Source organism: Serinus canaria, chromosome 1 (genome assembly GCF_022539315.1).
Source record: "Serinus canaria isolate serCan28SL12 chromosome 1, serCan2020, whole genome shotgun sequence".
Lineage (NCBI taxonomy): Eukaryota > Metazoa > Chordata > Aves > Passeriformes > Fringillidae > Serinus > Serinus canaria.
The window spans coordinates 11,000,664-11,016,171 of record NC_066313.1 but is presented as its reverse complement, the minus strand read 5'-3'; the positions used below and the strand labels follow the sequence as shown (position 1 = coordinate 11,016,171).

The 15,508-nt window shown below is 37.5% G+C and overlaps 1 long non-coding RNA gene across 1 annotated transcript in view; it reads right to left on the bottom strand.

The window, feature by feature from the left end:
- The window catches only part of LOC108962419 (uncharacterized), a 228,388-nt gene that overhangs the window by 177,644 nt on the left and 35,236 nt on the right, over positions 1 to 15,508 (bottom strand). The window contains exon 2 of the long non-coding RNA XR_007778231.1: positions 3,026 to 3,145. This is a non-coding gene — a long non-coding RNA (uncharacterized LOC108962419). The remainder of the gene's footprint in view (positions 1 to 3,025; positions 3,146 to 15,508) is intronic.

Here is a 15,508-nt window from a genome sequence, read left to right as displayed (position 1 = left end):
TAGGACTATACCTACAGGATACTTCAAATACTTGAGCATCTGGAACAACTTTAAGGAGAACATTAGGGTCTTGTTTTCTGGGTACTCTTTCAGGTGAATAAGTGGTATGCTTTGGCAAGTTAATTATTAAAGCAAAATATTAATATTGATTTGGTGAGATGATCCAAAAGCAACAGGAATAAGCAAGACTCAATACTTTGGTTCATTACTTATATAATATAAATGTACTCAACATGACTGCCCCAAACATCTCTCACAGTTCAGTACAGAAGGTGACAAACAATGACACCAAGAAGAGCACAGGGAACTAAAAGCAGCAACACTCATGGTAGACAGACATCGTGATTCTTCCCTGGTGAAAATACTTTATCCCAGTCATCTCTGCAATGTTAACCATCTTAGACACTGGCCAGAGCCAGGACACTTATCTATGAGAGTAAAGGCAAAAGAATTCAAGATGGAAAATATGTTTTTTACACAGATTTAAAGGAATTGTGCAAAAGGCAGGGAGCAGAAAATGGTAAATTAGCACCATAGGACTGGGCAAAAAATAGCTTAACACCTCCATGGCCTTCCTTCCCAGCATAAGTTTGTGTAACAAAGCATAACAGAAGGTTCATATGAACGCTTTGGCCAGAACATGCAAAAGAGAACATTTTTAATACCTCTACCACTCAGCTTCAGAGCATACAGATGCATATGGACACAAACATTGCATAAACTGCATACTTCCTAAAACCCAGCTTAAACTGGGAGAGATTTCTAATTAAAAACATTGTAAAATTCCTGAAACAAGATACAGCAATAGGATGAAACTTCCAAAAGGAGCTGATGAACTTGAGATATTGAAAGATATAAATCAGATAACAGATAAGAGCACACTCAGCATTTCATATCTGTCCCTTTTTCAGAAATAATTCATAATTGCATTAAAAAATATCTCTGAGTCAGAAATAGTTTTGGTGAAGCATTCATGTTTTTGGCAATCAAAAAATTATCCTCCTATGTCAGAAAACAGTTTTATTGGACTCTAATGCCTGCACTATACAATAAGTGAAATATATGAGAGCAAAGAGTTACATTGACCAGCTGATAGAAAAGAAATTATTACGTAGAAAATAAAAATTCTAGTGCCCTTTAGTCAAAGGATTTGTAAGTTATGATTGACCTGTGGGCACCAAATGCTCCAGCTGTGGGAGTGTGAAAGAGTCTAAAGCAAGAATAAAGCTGAAGTACATATTTTCATCTGTGGACAAGGATAAACTAATCAAATCCAAACTGTTAATAAGGGGAAAATCCAAAATATGCTCATGAAAGAATTACCAGTCATAGAAACTGATGAAATTAAAGAGCTGTTAAGTGATCTAGTCTCCCTCTCAGAGTTAAGCCTTGTTTCCTGAAGTTCTTGCATAATAATACCTTACCTGTAGGATTGGCACCCTTTCTCTTGGTTAATTGTTCTGAAGTCCTTTATCTTTTCAGCAGATACTATTTCCTGAGATTCAGTCTATAATTACCCATAATAATACAGTTATATTTAAGGGCAGAAAAATATAGGTATAGAAACATGTTTCCTTCAAGCATTGGACATCCCAAATCAAGAAAAAAAAAACTTCAATAAGAGAGAATTATTACCTAAGAAGTAGATTTGCTAGCAATATTAAAAACTAAGTCCTCAGAGGAGGTCTAGTTAGGGGCAGGAATAAAACAAATCCTTCACCAGGAGCCAGTAGAGGTTCCCAAGGTAATGGCCTCGTTGAAATTAAGAGAAAAAACTCCTACTTATTTCAATGGGGCCAGGATATGGTCCCCTTATTTTATCCATAGTATATCATCACAAGTGTAAACTACAAATGAAGCATCATGAGGTGAGGTTCCTATAATTCCTAGTGTTTTCATCCCCTGTTATAGCCAAGACCTCTCCCTGAACTCCAACAGAGGCAAATTAGTTCCACATGTCAGATACCGACCGTAATATTTTCCTTTACACTTGGTACACAATGAGGAGATGCAGTACAGCACACAGCAATTAATACATTTATTTTTGTGAGATAATGCACGACAGAACAATTCAGAAAAGATGTCGCTCACTTGAAGGTTGCTAGCTCATGAAGAGTATAAGTAGGAAAAGCAATCAATGGAAAATAAGATACATTAAGCCCCCCCCCCCCTTACTGTTCAACACCTTCCTAGTTGTTGCTTTACTTGCTTTGTTTCAACCCTCCTTTCTTTGCAGGTCTCCTGGTGCCCCTCATTTCCTACATCACCTCTGAATCTCAGATTACAATCTATCACAATCCAAACTGAACCAGCTTTTACAGTTTCCTGAAAGAGAAATCTAACATATAGGATAGGACTGCTAAGCATAGGCAACTCATGCATTTTGCATACCCTACAGAATCCTGCCAAGGGCTCAGCTGCCATTCCAGATGGCTGTGGGTCTATTGCGTGTTTTGTGTCATATTTACCAGTCCTGTGTTTAAGTAACAAACTCTCACCTCAATATGTCTTTTACCACCAGTGAGAAAATAGTAAAAGAGAATCAAGGCCTTTAGGCAGTACCTATTCATTGCACAACATTTTGACCAGAGATTATGCACAATAATAATAATAATAATAATAATAATAATAGTAATCAAGCCTTCCTCAAAACACTCTCCTGAAACCATTCTGTTAGGAAATAACCTTGCCTGGGGAAGGGTGACTAAGATATGCTCTTTCTGATGACACATGCACAGGGACTACAGAGTGCACCTGTAGTCACAGGTAACAGTCACAACAGCCCAAGAATGTTCTGGAACAGATCTGTGACATGAATGAAAGCTCATGGAACACTGAAGCCCACGACAACACGTGGATTTGTTAACTACTCTGTTGGGTAAATACCAACCAGAGGGAGCCACCAAAACCAATGACAAGTCAAGGTGATGTCAGACTTGGGATACCTGTCTGACTTCACTTATATTAAACAGGAAAGTGACTATGAAGAACTTCATCAGGCCTTGTGGAAGAGAATGAAACCTACCTCATTCTGAGAAGCTGCTCTCCTTTGCCAGTACTACTCAGTGCTGAATGTGGCATCACTCAGAGTGGAGCATGACAGCAGACAGAAGCTGACATCTGTGGAAAATGCTTCTTTCCAGTCCTGTTAAATAAAACCAAATCACAATTCTTTCAGAAACAAAGACTGTAACAACACTGTGCTGTATAACGCTTGTTATAGTTCAATGTTTCACAAAGAAGAACTAACTTAGAAAAACAACAAAAACAAATGGAGAAGTAAACAAAAAACTTTCCCCCCTCCTCAAGCTGGCAAATTCAACTTGACTTCTAGAGTTCAAACCATGTTTTCATGGATTTTATTTAGAAATATAATTAAGTGCCTTTATTTGAAAAAGTGATTTCCACCATTTAGAAGTAGCAAGTTTATAACAGTTTAGAAGTGAAGACAAGTAAAAATTCGCAAGCTTTCATGTATTGGCCAAGTATCCAGTATACAATAGAATGTTGACTACCATGATATTTTCAAAATATCCCACAGAACCATTTATGATGGAAAATTAATCACCACTTTTTTGACTAGACCATGGCAATGAGTGCCACATTCAGTTGTATCTTGAACACCTCAAGGGATGATGACAACACCACCTAATTGTAGAAGTGTGAAGATAAGCACTCTAGAACTGGACAAAATTGAAGAAAAGAGATCTATGTTGATCAAATTGGCAGTCATATAACTGGATTTTCATTTTTCTGGTAATGCATTAACCAAAGTGGAAACTGCTCCTAAATCCACACAGACTTGTATACAATCAATAGGAACACACAGAGAAAGGGAAACTGGATAGGGAGCAGCTGATTATTTTGGTACAAGCTGAGACCACAAGAAAGACAAAGCCAGTTAAAAAAAATATGCAAAATGTATAAACATCGTCTTCAGATATTCTCTTTTCAAAAGGTTTTGAACAAAATTTAAGATAGTTTGTAAACATGCATAACTTCAGTAGTGTGACAATCAAGTTTACTAGAGACCAATGTAATACTTTATTGTATTAAGTACAAAATACTTTATATCTCTCTTGCCCTCTTTATCTGGAGTAGCAGAACCCCACTACCACCCTGTTTACCACCCCACAACTAAATGATAGCATTTTAAGACAAGGTGAAAATATCGTGCACCAAAGTGTCTTTTTGAGTTTGAAATTCATTCCATGACTGAAGACAGAAAATAAATATTTTTCAATAATCTGTTCTAAGAAGTTTGTGAAACAGGTGCCCACTGACAGAATAGAAATAAAATATTTTTCCTTATAATGCATGTATCTGAGATTAAATAACTATTTCTACAAGATAAATGTCCTTTTCAGTTGACAGTAATATATATTTTAGGTATGCACAAATACAAAGCAAACGATCCTAATATAATATAAATCCCTTTCATGAATCTCAAATGTTAAATTATCATAGAATCATAGAATGGCATGGTTTGGAAAGGGACCTTAAAGATCATCTCATTCCAAACCCCTATCATAGGCAAGGACATCTTCCCCTAGATTAGGTTGCTCAGAGCCCCTGGCCTTGAGCACTTACAGGGGTGGGGCAGCCACAACTTCTCTGGGAAACTTGTGCCACTGCCTCACCAGCCTCACAGGAAAGAATTCTTTCCTGACCTCTAATTTAAAAATGTTCTCTGTCAGTTTGAAGGCATTCCCCCTTGTCCTGTCATTCCAGACTGTTGCAAATAGTCTCTCTCCATCTTTCCTGGGGAATCCCTTCAGGCACTGGAAGGCCACAATAAGGTCACCCCAGAGCCTGCTCTGTCCCAGGCTGAACAATCCAATTTCTCTCAGCCTTTCCTCCCAGCAGAGCTGCTCCACCCCTCTGATCTGCACCCCTCCACCTTGGTGCCTCCTCTGGCCTGGCTCCAGCAGGTCCCTGTCCTTGCTGTGCTGGGAGCCCAGAGCTGGATGCAGCCCTGCAGGTGGGCTCTCAGCAGAGGGGGCAGAGGGGCAGAATCCCCTCCCTGCCCTGCTGCCCACGGGGCTCTGGATGAGCCCAGCACTCGGGGGGCTCTGGGCTCCCAATGGCCGGGGCATGTCCAGCCTCTCACCCACCAGCACCCCCAGGTCCTTCTCCCAAGGCTGCTCTGGATCTGCTCATCTCCAGCCTGGATTGGCACTGGGGCTGCCCTGATCCAGGTGCAGCACCTTGGACTTGGTCTGTTAAACCTCATGAGATTCCCAAGGGCCACATCTTGAGCTTGTCCAGGTCCCTCTGGATGGCATCCCATCTTTCAGGTGTGGCACCCAGGTGTGGCACCCAGATTGGTGCCATCTGCAAAACCTGCTGTGGGAGCACTCAATCCCTTTGTCTTTTTCATTAATGATGATATTAAATAACACTGGTCCCAGCATGTTTGTCATGTCTGGGTATCTACTTACATGGATGCAAGACTAAGTCACAAGAGAGCAATGGTTCAAACCATCAGACATGGACACACTGAACATGAGATTCAAACAGGAAAACAAGCCTGACATGCTTCTAAGTAGTTTTCTTTATTAGCATACACAGATATCTCCACATACAAACCCAAGCACAAGTAAAATTCTTTGGTTTCAACTACTTTTTGCATAACATTTCTAGCCCTTGAAATACATATTTTAATGCCAACAGGCACTGCTGTTGTTTTTGCTGTGTGGCTTAAAGACTAAATGGAAATTTCAGTCCCTCAAGTGATAGCCTTTACATATGAAACTCATAGCACAGCAGGACATTCTCCTTCATTACCAGTTTGTATAACCTGATGTCCTATATTCACATTCAAAGTGAAAGTCACTCTTAATAAAAAGCATAAAATAATGTGAAACGTGTACTTCTGCCCCAAAATAAATCAGATCTTTTGGGGGAAAAGCAGTTATGAAGAATACTTGATACAAATTCATCTGTCTCAAGGAACTTTGTTTGAATATGCTGAAATGAGGCCCACAACCATCATTCTCTACTTCATAGCTGAGCAAACTTGGGTTTTAATGTATAAATTATGAAGATGGATCAAAGTCCATAGAATAAGAAGCTTTAAGTTATATTCAAAATTTTAAAGTGTAAGTCTTTCATAAGGCGCTGCAAAACCCCTTATGAAATCTGAAATCAATATCTTGTAGGATGTCAGAAGAAGAGCCACAAGGGGAATCAAAATTTTTGTTCATGAAGCAAAACAAAACCAAATTCTCAGAGAGACAACTCATAGGAGGAGAAAAACCATCCAAACAAAATTTTATGATACTGAGACATTAAATGGTAAATGCTGTTACAGTTCTTCCCTTGGACAGGGAATGAGGAGAACCTCTTATTTAAGGTAAGTGTAATAGGAGCAAACTGCCATGAAATATCCATGGCCTGCTGCCTTCCACACTAAAATAAAAGTTAAGTAAAATCTTCTATGCTTTGCCTAAGAATTCTATGGTTTGAACCATTTGCTAAAAGAAAGATACAGGAAGGTTCTGCTCCCAACCACAGTCCCAACTCAAACCATCTTGTGACCCCATCCCATATTAGATGTTATCCTGGAGAGGTGAGCCCTCAACAACAGGTTCTTTGGGCTTCATCTTCTCACCTGCACCTGAGGGATAGAGGCTGTGCTTTTTCCAACATGTGCAGAGAAGAAAGATCACAGGCCTGCCTAAAAAATTGTGTATAAAATGGGGGAAAAAGGATATTCTGGAAAATACATTTGGTGCAGCGCTGAACAGCCAGCACTGGCTGAACAGGCATTGTAGGGCTCTTGCTCTTTTCCAAGAGTCAGTGTGAAAGGGCCTAGGAAGTGGCACCAGCAGAGCCTGTGTTTCTGAGGAACAAGGCTTCACTGACAGAGGTGAGGGGGATGCTTGTATTCCATCATCTACTTTGCTTTCAACAAAAATTTTTCCTTATCTAGATTTACAAAAGGCCGATGCTATGATAGGATGGTGGTATGAACAAGGGGAACAAAGAGTATTCTGCTTTATTTTAGGCACAGTCAGACTTTTGTCCAGCAAAAAAATTTAGGAATACAGAAAAAAAAAATCTATAAAGTTTTAAAAATTCTACAGTCCAAATGTCAAATTTAGCAGACTCAAATAATGAAAATAGCATTTTGTTTGAATTAATAGTTGCTGACCTTTTATTCTTGTAAACTGAAACTTAAACTCCTACTTTCTCTTCTCTACTTTTAAAACAAATAAAAATTTCTTTCACTGACCAAGACATAGATAGCTAAAGTACTAGTCCTGATCTTCAAAGTATCAGGAGTTAATTTGAAAAGATGGAGGTAATTTTGATAATTTTTAGAATGAAGGTTACAAAGAGAATTCTGAATTTTTCAAACATTAAAAAAAAATTCTGAGAGTGGCAGTTTCGCCCTGAGAAACTTCACTTCTCTCACATCATTAACTCAGAGAAAGAAGTGGTGGGATTCTTTGCTAAAGGTGTCTGACATATGGAAAAGAAAGTAAATTAATTTTAGATTAATATAATTAGTCTACAAAACATGTAACAATTTTGAGACTTTATACTTGATTTTATAACTACGACAGACAAAGGAAACAAAAATAACCCCAAAATAAACAAAAAACCCCCAAAAAATATTGACTTCAGGACTGTGCCTGATGGGACCTTTTTTTTTACCTTCTCACAGAGGACTTAGAACTAATGTACCTAATTCAGGTAGGGTATTAACTATCTAAACATATATATTATCTCTTTAGGCTTTGTATTTACTATGTTATACTTAATGGTTCGTTATTATCTTTACTATGGTTTAAAATTTAGAACAACAGCAAATAAATAAATGGCTTTTTGCTTAACAAAAATTAAGTGGGAGATCCACAAAAGAAAAAAGCTGGAAAATTCATTCTGTAAACCTGGGGTCTAGTTCCCTTTTGAAAACATCCCCAGCAATTGCCATTTGTTGCCATTCACTTTTATGACAGCAGATTATTGCAGAAAATAAAGTTTGGAATTAATTTGAAATGAATTTTTCACCAGCCACAGTTCTGGCATGGAGCATTTGTCACCCTAACAAATGCATACTAGAATTAATCTTCATACTGTACAAGGCTTCCCCGGTAGCTTCACACCAGAGCAAATCACAGAGAATTATCAGATGTATTATCTCTTTATTGATATTCCTGAGGCATTTGGATGGATTGATTCGGATGTGCTACTCCTTGGACATATTAGATAGATTACTTAACAAATTTCCGAGCAGCTGCCCGTGACCCGGTCAATATCTCCCAGGAAGTTCCTGCTCACAAACACCCATCACTTGCCAGGAGCACGTCTGTCCTCTGAGCTACAGCCGTCATCAATGATACACAAACCACAAGACAAACAGGGGAAGTTAAAGCACCCCAATCTTGCCTTTTGAATTTAGACTAGATTTGGGGCTTAATCATTAGCCTCTTTGCATAAATGCTTTGAAATGTCTCTATTATTCCACAGTTATCTAATCATCAACAGGAAATCGTTCTCAAGTGAAAAATCATCCTTATATTACTACATTTTGCTTTTAAAATTCCAACTTCTGACAAGATGGATAGTCTTCTGCAGCATGTTTTAGTTTGAACTGCAGAGTAGAGCAGATGGAAGGACACCTAAGATTTTTTTAAGGCTTTCTACATGATAGGATCTGGTGATGGAACTTCTGGCTACCACAGCAGATTCACAGCCTGGCACACTTGTTCCCTATCCATGTTAAATCTCCTGATGGCATAAAACTGCCCTCCCTGCAGATCTCATCCTACTGCCTGGTAATAATGGCTGTTCCTATTTTACCATTACTCAGGAGACTTTACACTCCACAGAGACAAAGGCTGTTTTCTGACTAGAACTGTGCATTGCTAAATCTGGAGTTTGACCCTCAACTCACCTCCCACTCATTCCGCAGGAGCGACCCAGCGCAAACATCCTGAAATCTCAGGATGGCACAGTCTCAGGATGGCACAGCAGGCTGAGCCACCTCGCCTGCCAGTCAGATTCCCAGGAGGCCAGGCAGGCTGGAGCTGGGATGTTGCTGTACATCCCACAGCCAGGAATGGAAGAGCTTGTCTCAGCCCAGGATAAAGGGTGAGGACTCCTCCTTCTCCCTTCTGTCCTTCAGCAATACTTCATCAGAAGTAAAGTCTGGATGGGACAGAGAGAGGAAGGAAGAGAGGGAGATTGGAAGGAAGGGAGGGAGGGAAGAAGACACTACCAAAGTCCTCAGCCCCTTTATCAGATCACTGTGTCCAGCTGGGCAATAGGGAATACTAAGGATGTGACCTAATCCTACCTCTCATACATTTTGCTCAGAACTGTAGGAGGGCACCTTTTCTCAGGAGATGATGCGGAGGGGCCAGATTTCAGCAGTGTTTCCTCACACCTTGCCATTTCTACTTTACAAGTCATGCTAACCATGGAAGTGGAAGGGCACTGCTGTTGGCTCATTCCTCCAAAGCCTTATCTCTGATTTTAATTAAAGAAATAGACTTTTTGACCAGTTGCTCAGGCAGTATGATGGTAAAGCCATTTCTTTTCTGTGCATGAAGAAGTCAGTACACACAAGCCCCTTTTCAAATAAATGCTCCACCTGCCAAGACACAGGGGGATTCTGGATACATGCTACTGAGGACCTGATGCTCAAGCTATGAACATTTACACTCTAGTTTGCCCCTTTGTTTTGAATGCCTGGCTGCAGCAAATCTGCCACATTTGTTTCATCTGAAATCAAAGCAGTTCATGTGCTCCAAAACGTGAAGCACAATAATATACTATTTCTAATATACTATTTTTTGCTGCAAGCATGTTTTACATGGATCCATATAAACTGCTTCTGAAGTGAAGAAACATTATGGATAAGGTAGAAGAGTCAAGGAGTTGAGAAAGGTGGCTGAATTATTGGTCATATGATAATACAAGTGAAGGTAACAAATATACTCAGAAAATTTTATTAATTGAAAATGTTTTTCTCAGAAAATTTAGACTAAGTTAATATATTAAGATAAAATAAAAATAGTGTCTATTAAATTAGTCTGAATATTTTCCAGAGTAATTAAAAATAACAGTCCAAAGATAAATTTAGATATCTAGAGAGAGACAAAGATGGCAATTACTTTTTCTGTTAAGAGTATGAATAGAAAAAAAATATTTTTTGGTAAAGAATCTTCACAGCACAAATCTTTCCCAGTAAAAGGAGTTATCTAAATTATGCAACTAACAAAAAAGGAAAATGAGATCCTCAACACATGAACTTTTTCACAGAATTAGATGGATGTTAAAGACAAGCAAGAAGAAAAATTCAACTGAATTTACTCATTATGCAATATTCAAAACTCTACAAAGATTTCTAAGAATTCAAAGTTTACCTGAGAATGTTTCATTTATTGTTATCCAGATCCATGTATTTCTGAAGAACTAGAAATTTAGAATCCACAATTCACTGCTTTCAATGGTAAAAGAACAACAGATGCAACCCATGGATGCTGGGATTATTAAGGAAGCCCAAGGTAATAAAATGTTCAAATTGCTTTTAAATTCAATGGGAGTGAGACTTCTAACTCCTTAAGGCTGTTGAAAATTATATTTTCCAATATCCTCGAACCAAATAAATTAAAATTTTGATAAACCTTCTGTGAAGTAGTAACTATTGATTATTTAATGGCTGATTAAACTTTCTTACTAACTGCCTCCAGAATTTCAAATTAAGAACATTAGCACTCATATTTCTATTTTTCATAAATGTCAATTCTGTCTGAAATTGTGTGTTATTCAACATGAAAAATGTCTTGAAAACAATTCTGCATAGGAGTAGGATAATGGCATAAAAGCCACCCACTGAATGCTACCAACAATGAACCAGTAAAAATAAGTAGTTAAATAAGTAAAAATCTGAGCATTTCTTAAGAACATATTTTATAAAGTAGAACTTTATTCTGTTCATTTTCAGAACAGAAAACAGAATTGGTGATTCAGATCTATATCCCTGCCCTGGTCATGCACAGCAGGTAGCATGAACAGGATGGGATTCTGGTCCACCAGCTATTCCATGATGGCTTCTCCCATTCCCACATGGTACACCCTTTATCCATGTGCTACACCAAAAGGCATTAAAACCTTGCTTCTGTTGCAATTAAATGAAACATAATTAAATAGTGCAAAACTATTTCTTAAAAATAAATTATAGGCTTTCAGACAGCTCCTGTGAGTAGCTAAAGGGTAATACTTGAGAAAAGCACTCCCTGCACTGCCCCACAGAACAAGCCCAGGGCCTCCTCCTCTCCTGCCCAAGGCAGGGATAATTCATCCTTGCCTTTTCCTTTATTACTGAGCCAGCAAAAGGCATTTTTATCAATACTTCTGAGAAGTTTTAGCCAGCTGTAAACCATTTTACAACCCATAAGACCTGAAGTTTCTGGTTGGGAAAGTTTCATGGTCATATGGGATTATGCAAAAAGAAGTTTGGTGTGCAAAGACTTCACTGGGAAGTTACATGGTGTTCTTCAATTAATAATTCTGAGAAGTGGAAACAGCTAGACTGTATGAAGCCTGGAGATTTCTCTATATAAACATTAGAACTAGAAAAAGAGGAACTTTTGTTTGGTCTAATAATGAGCAAATCACAAATAGCAAAGAAATTCTAGTATTTCAATGTAGCAATAAAGAACAGCACAACTAGCTTGCATACCAAGTCAATTTTACTCCTTTTTAAAATATGGAGAAATGAGGCCACTGGAAAATTGCAACTTTCCATCACTAAAAGAGTAAGTCTTAACTAAAGGCAAGATTGCTAATATATGTGTACCCTGTCTACAAATACCTTCACTGCCTTTGCTTTTCCTGCAGGGCACACTGGTTTTGTCCTTCAAAACTCTCTCTTGCATGAGACCTGAAACTCTCATCGAACAAGATACAAGCAGAACAATGGAAAAGGTCTTAAGAGGCCACATACAATATATCCAAACATGAAAGGCTCCAAGTCTATGGAGCAAAGTAAACACTTTACAATATTTGTAATCAACATAGGGAGCCTTTTATTGCTTTGCAGAAATCTAAGCCAAGAAAAAATTGCAGCTCTTTTATTTTTTAATGACGCAGCATGCTGTTAATTTGGGTATAATGCCAAGAAGCTCCATAGTGTTATTCAGGAAAGAGTTGTCTAGAAACCCCTCAATGTCATAGACAAAATTGAATCTGAATGGCTAAACCAATTTGAAAACAAATCAATCTAAAACTAATTTTACCCATAATATGCAGTTTTTAACAAACCTCTTGGACTACAACAGAGCTACTTGTGAGTACTTAAGCCAAATACATTTATTCTGTTCTCAATGTTGCATACAAAACAGAAACACCTTTCTGGTACTACTACAGAGAAAACAAATGCCTGAATCTTTCCTCTTTTGTTATTCCATTTCCACCACTGAAAAGAAAGTCCTCCTCACAGCTAGGCAAACACCTTGGAACTTCTCCTGCCCTGCTTCCTGCCAATTCACCAAAACTCACTCTCCTGGAGTTTTAAGGTCCTTCCAGAGGAAGACACAGAGAGTCTCTTCCCTTCTGGCCTGAATAGGTCACCACTGGTTTCCTACCCAAGAAGTGAGTATTCTCCTGCCTTTTATACCCAGATGCTGCAGGTATGGCATTGGTCCTTCTCTTCGAGGAATTAGTAAAAGGCAGAAATCTCCCAGAGCCCATCATACACTGACTTGATTAAACTGCTGCCACCTTCCCCTCACACACCAAGAAAACAAACATGACTGCATAAAGCAAAGCACAGTAGTGAGTTGAAGGTCTCTCCTGTATTTGTTTGGCTCTAACAACTAAGCATCAAAATAAGAACTTGCAATGGTAAGAGATGGAAGGGACAAAGGGCTGAAAAATAGTGGGGGGGAAGGGGGGGTGGATTATCTTCCATAGAACTGTGTGAATTAGCCATCTCATTTGCACAGGAAACTATCTTGGAAAATACATTAAAAAAATCAAGCAAATAAATTGGTTGATAAAGTAAGGATTTTTTTTCTTTTTTTTACTTAATCCTTATTAATGCCTAAAATGATACTATGTTGTGACTTTCAAAAAAGGCACCTCAGCTCAGACAGCAAATTACTTCCCACTCTGTTATCCTTCCCATAGTTTTGGTCTGGCCCTGCACATTAATGTGAGGCAAAATGAAGTTTCCTGCTATACTTTTTATTACTTTTGCATTCAGGCTGAAAATTCACCTTAACCATCTAAGTACTGCATCACTCACACCCTCATTTTTTTGGCATTGGAATAAGGAGAGCAAAAACATTAAAAAATTATGACTGAATAACTTAAAAACCCTGAAACACAATCTTTTGTAATCTCTACTCACCCATCTATACTTATATTAATTTTCTTATCCAAAAAAATCCCTATTCAATTGCAGTCCTTTTAAAGCAAGAAGAAAAAGGGCATCTGAACAAATGCAAAAACACTTTTGCTCAAGTTTAGGTTTCAAAAGGAAGCACAGAACCAGGCTGTTCTTTCCTTTATTCTGAAGTATCCAGAATTTGCTTCAAAATGTGCTATTTTCTCATTAACCTTTAAAGCATCTTAAAATAACTTTGGGAAAATAATACTAATACTAATAATACTAATAACAATAACAACAACCCCCACAACACCACAAGATAGCTTAGTTGCTTTTCAGGAATGGAGGAGAATTTGTTCTACTGTGTTGTGCATTCCTTCAGGGGTTTTACTTCTTTGTCCTGTAAGGATTTCCTGTCCTTATAGTGAAGGAAAAAATATTTCCTTGTCCTAGGATTTACAAAATCGTATTGCTATTACAAATTCTTGGGGAATTGTTCAACAGCCAGAAAGTGTTAGAAAAGGAACATATTTCCTTTTGCACAACAAAGAATTTAAAGTAATTTCTGTTAATATTATACAGAATATTTTTGGATCCATTCCTACTAAAACCTTGTTAAAAAGTCCCATGGGACTGAAGTCATTCAGGATATTAATGATTTTTAATTTTACAATTACAAAGACATTTAATTTGACCTGATAGTTCAAAATTAAATTTCTAAACTGGATTGAATAAAAAATAAGGTTCCCCACTGAACAGAAATACAGTTCTCCCAGTAAATAAAAATGGAAATATAAAAGATACAAATATTTAAATATTGATAAAGGGAAAAACACAGCAAACAAACAATGAAATCTATTCTGTGTATTAAGCTGATTTTATATTTTTACAATAAATAGAATAAAACAGGTTGTCTTTTTAATATGTTTCTATCATTTTCACAGAGGGAAGACACTGATAAAAGCCTTAAGTTTTTATTTCAGTTCATTCTGCCAACAGAACACCTGCTTGTATAGAACTTCTTTTAAACAGATGCTTTTTTCAGATGTTCTTGAAATTCAAAAAGAAGACTTGAGGAAATTTAGACACATTATAACTGCTATTAGAACACTTCTTTGTATATAATACATCCCACTGGAAAATAGCATAAAACTAATTGAAATAGTTCATAAACCATCACATTCATCTCTCAAATTTTATGAGAGCATTGTGGATCTAAATACACTTTAGATTCATTCACCTCTGTCAACAAATAATGAAATTTTAAGGATTGTAAACTGTGATAAATTTAAATTTAAAGGCCTCCATTAATCTTGATAAAGAATATCAGTGCATAACTTAGTTTATGTATAACTAAATATATTCAAAATGCAAATGGTTTATAACCTAGGCACCAGACAGTCTTTAATAGCAGCATTCAACAAATTCCTAGAACTGTACCTACACCAGTGCTGAAGCACCTGAGCCTTAACTTCACTTCTATGTCTCAGTGGAACTACTCCAGGAGTGAAGTTACTCCCTGTGTTAGCATCTGTTAAATGAGATCCATAATTACAGCTGGCAGTCGGAAAAGTGAAGCAAAAAAATGAATTAGCATTTCAAATATTTCAGTATATATACTACTCCCATGTCACCAATTACAGTCCCATCTGTACAAAACTGTACCAAAAACACTTGTACTTTAATATCCTTCCCTTTCATGTCTAAATACTTCACTTGCATTGGAAAATAAATTTTAAATTTGTTTTTTTACCACCAACCACCCTACAGAATGGTCAGCATTGCTATCACCAACAACAATTCATTACCCTTATACAAATGACTTCCTAATATTAAGGTGAATTTATTTCCACAGGAGTATGGTTTTTATTATCTCTGAGTTGTTGGCCACCTTAACCATCACAAATCCTTTTATACACAGGGTATTTCCATACCCTTCAGACAGGAGTAAACAAGAAGGAAGTTATCTTAAAAGATGAGGTTTTTTCTGTCCACTTAGGCATTATGTTTTTTTCCCCGCTCCTTCTTTCTACTTTCCTGCTTCTGCTGATAAAAACAATTCATTACAGTGTTTATAAAACTCAAAACAATAAAATCCTCAAATAATGCATGTGCTGTTAGAAAAGAAAGTTGGAGCAGTCTAAGCTTTTATTTTCTTTT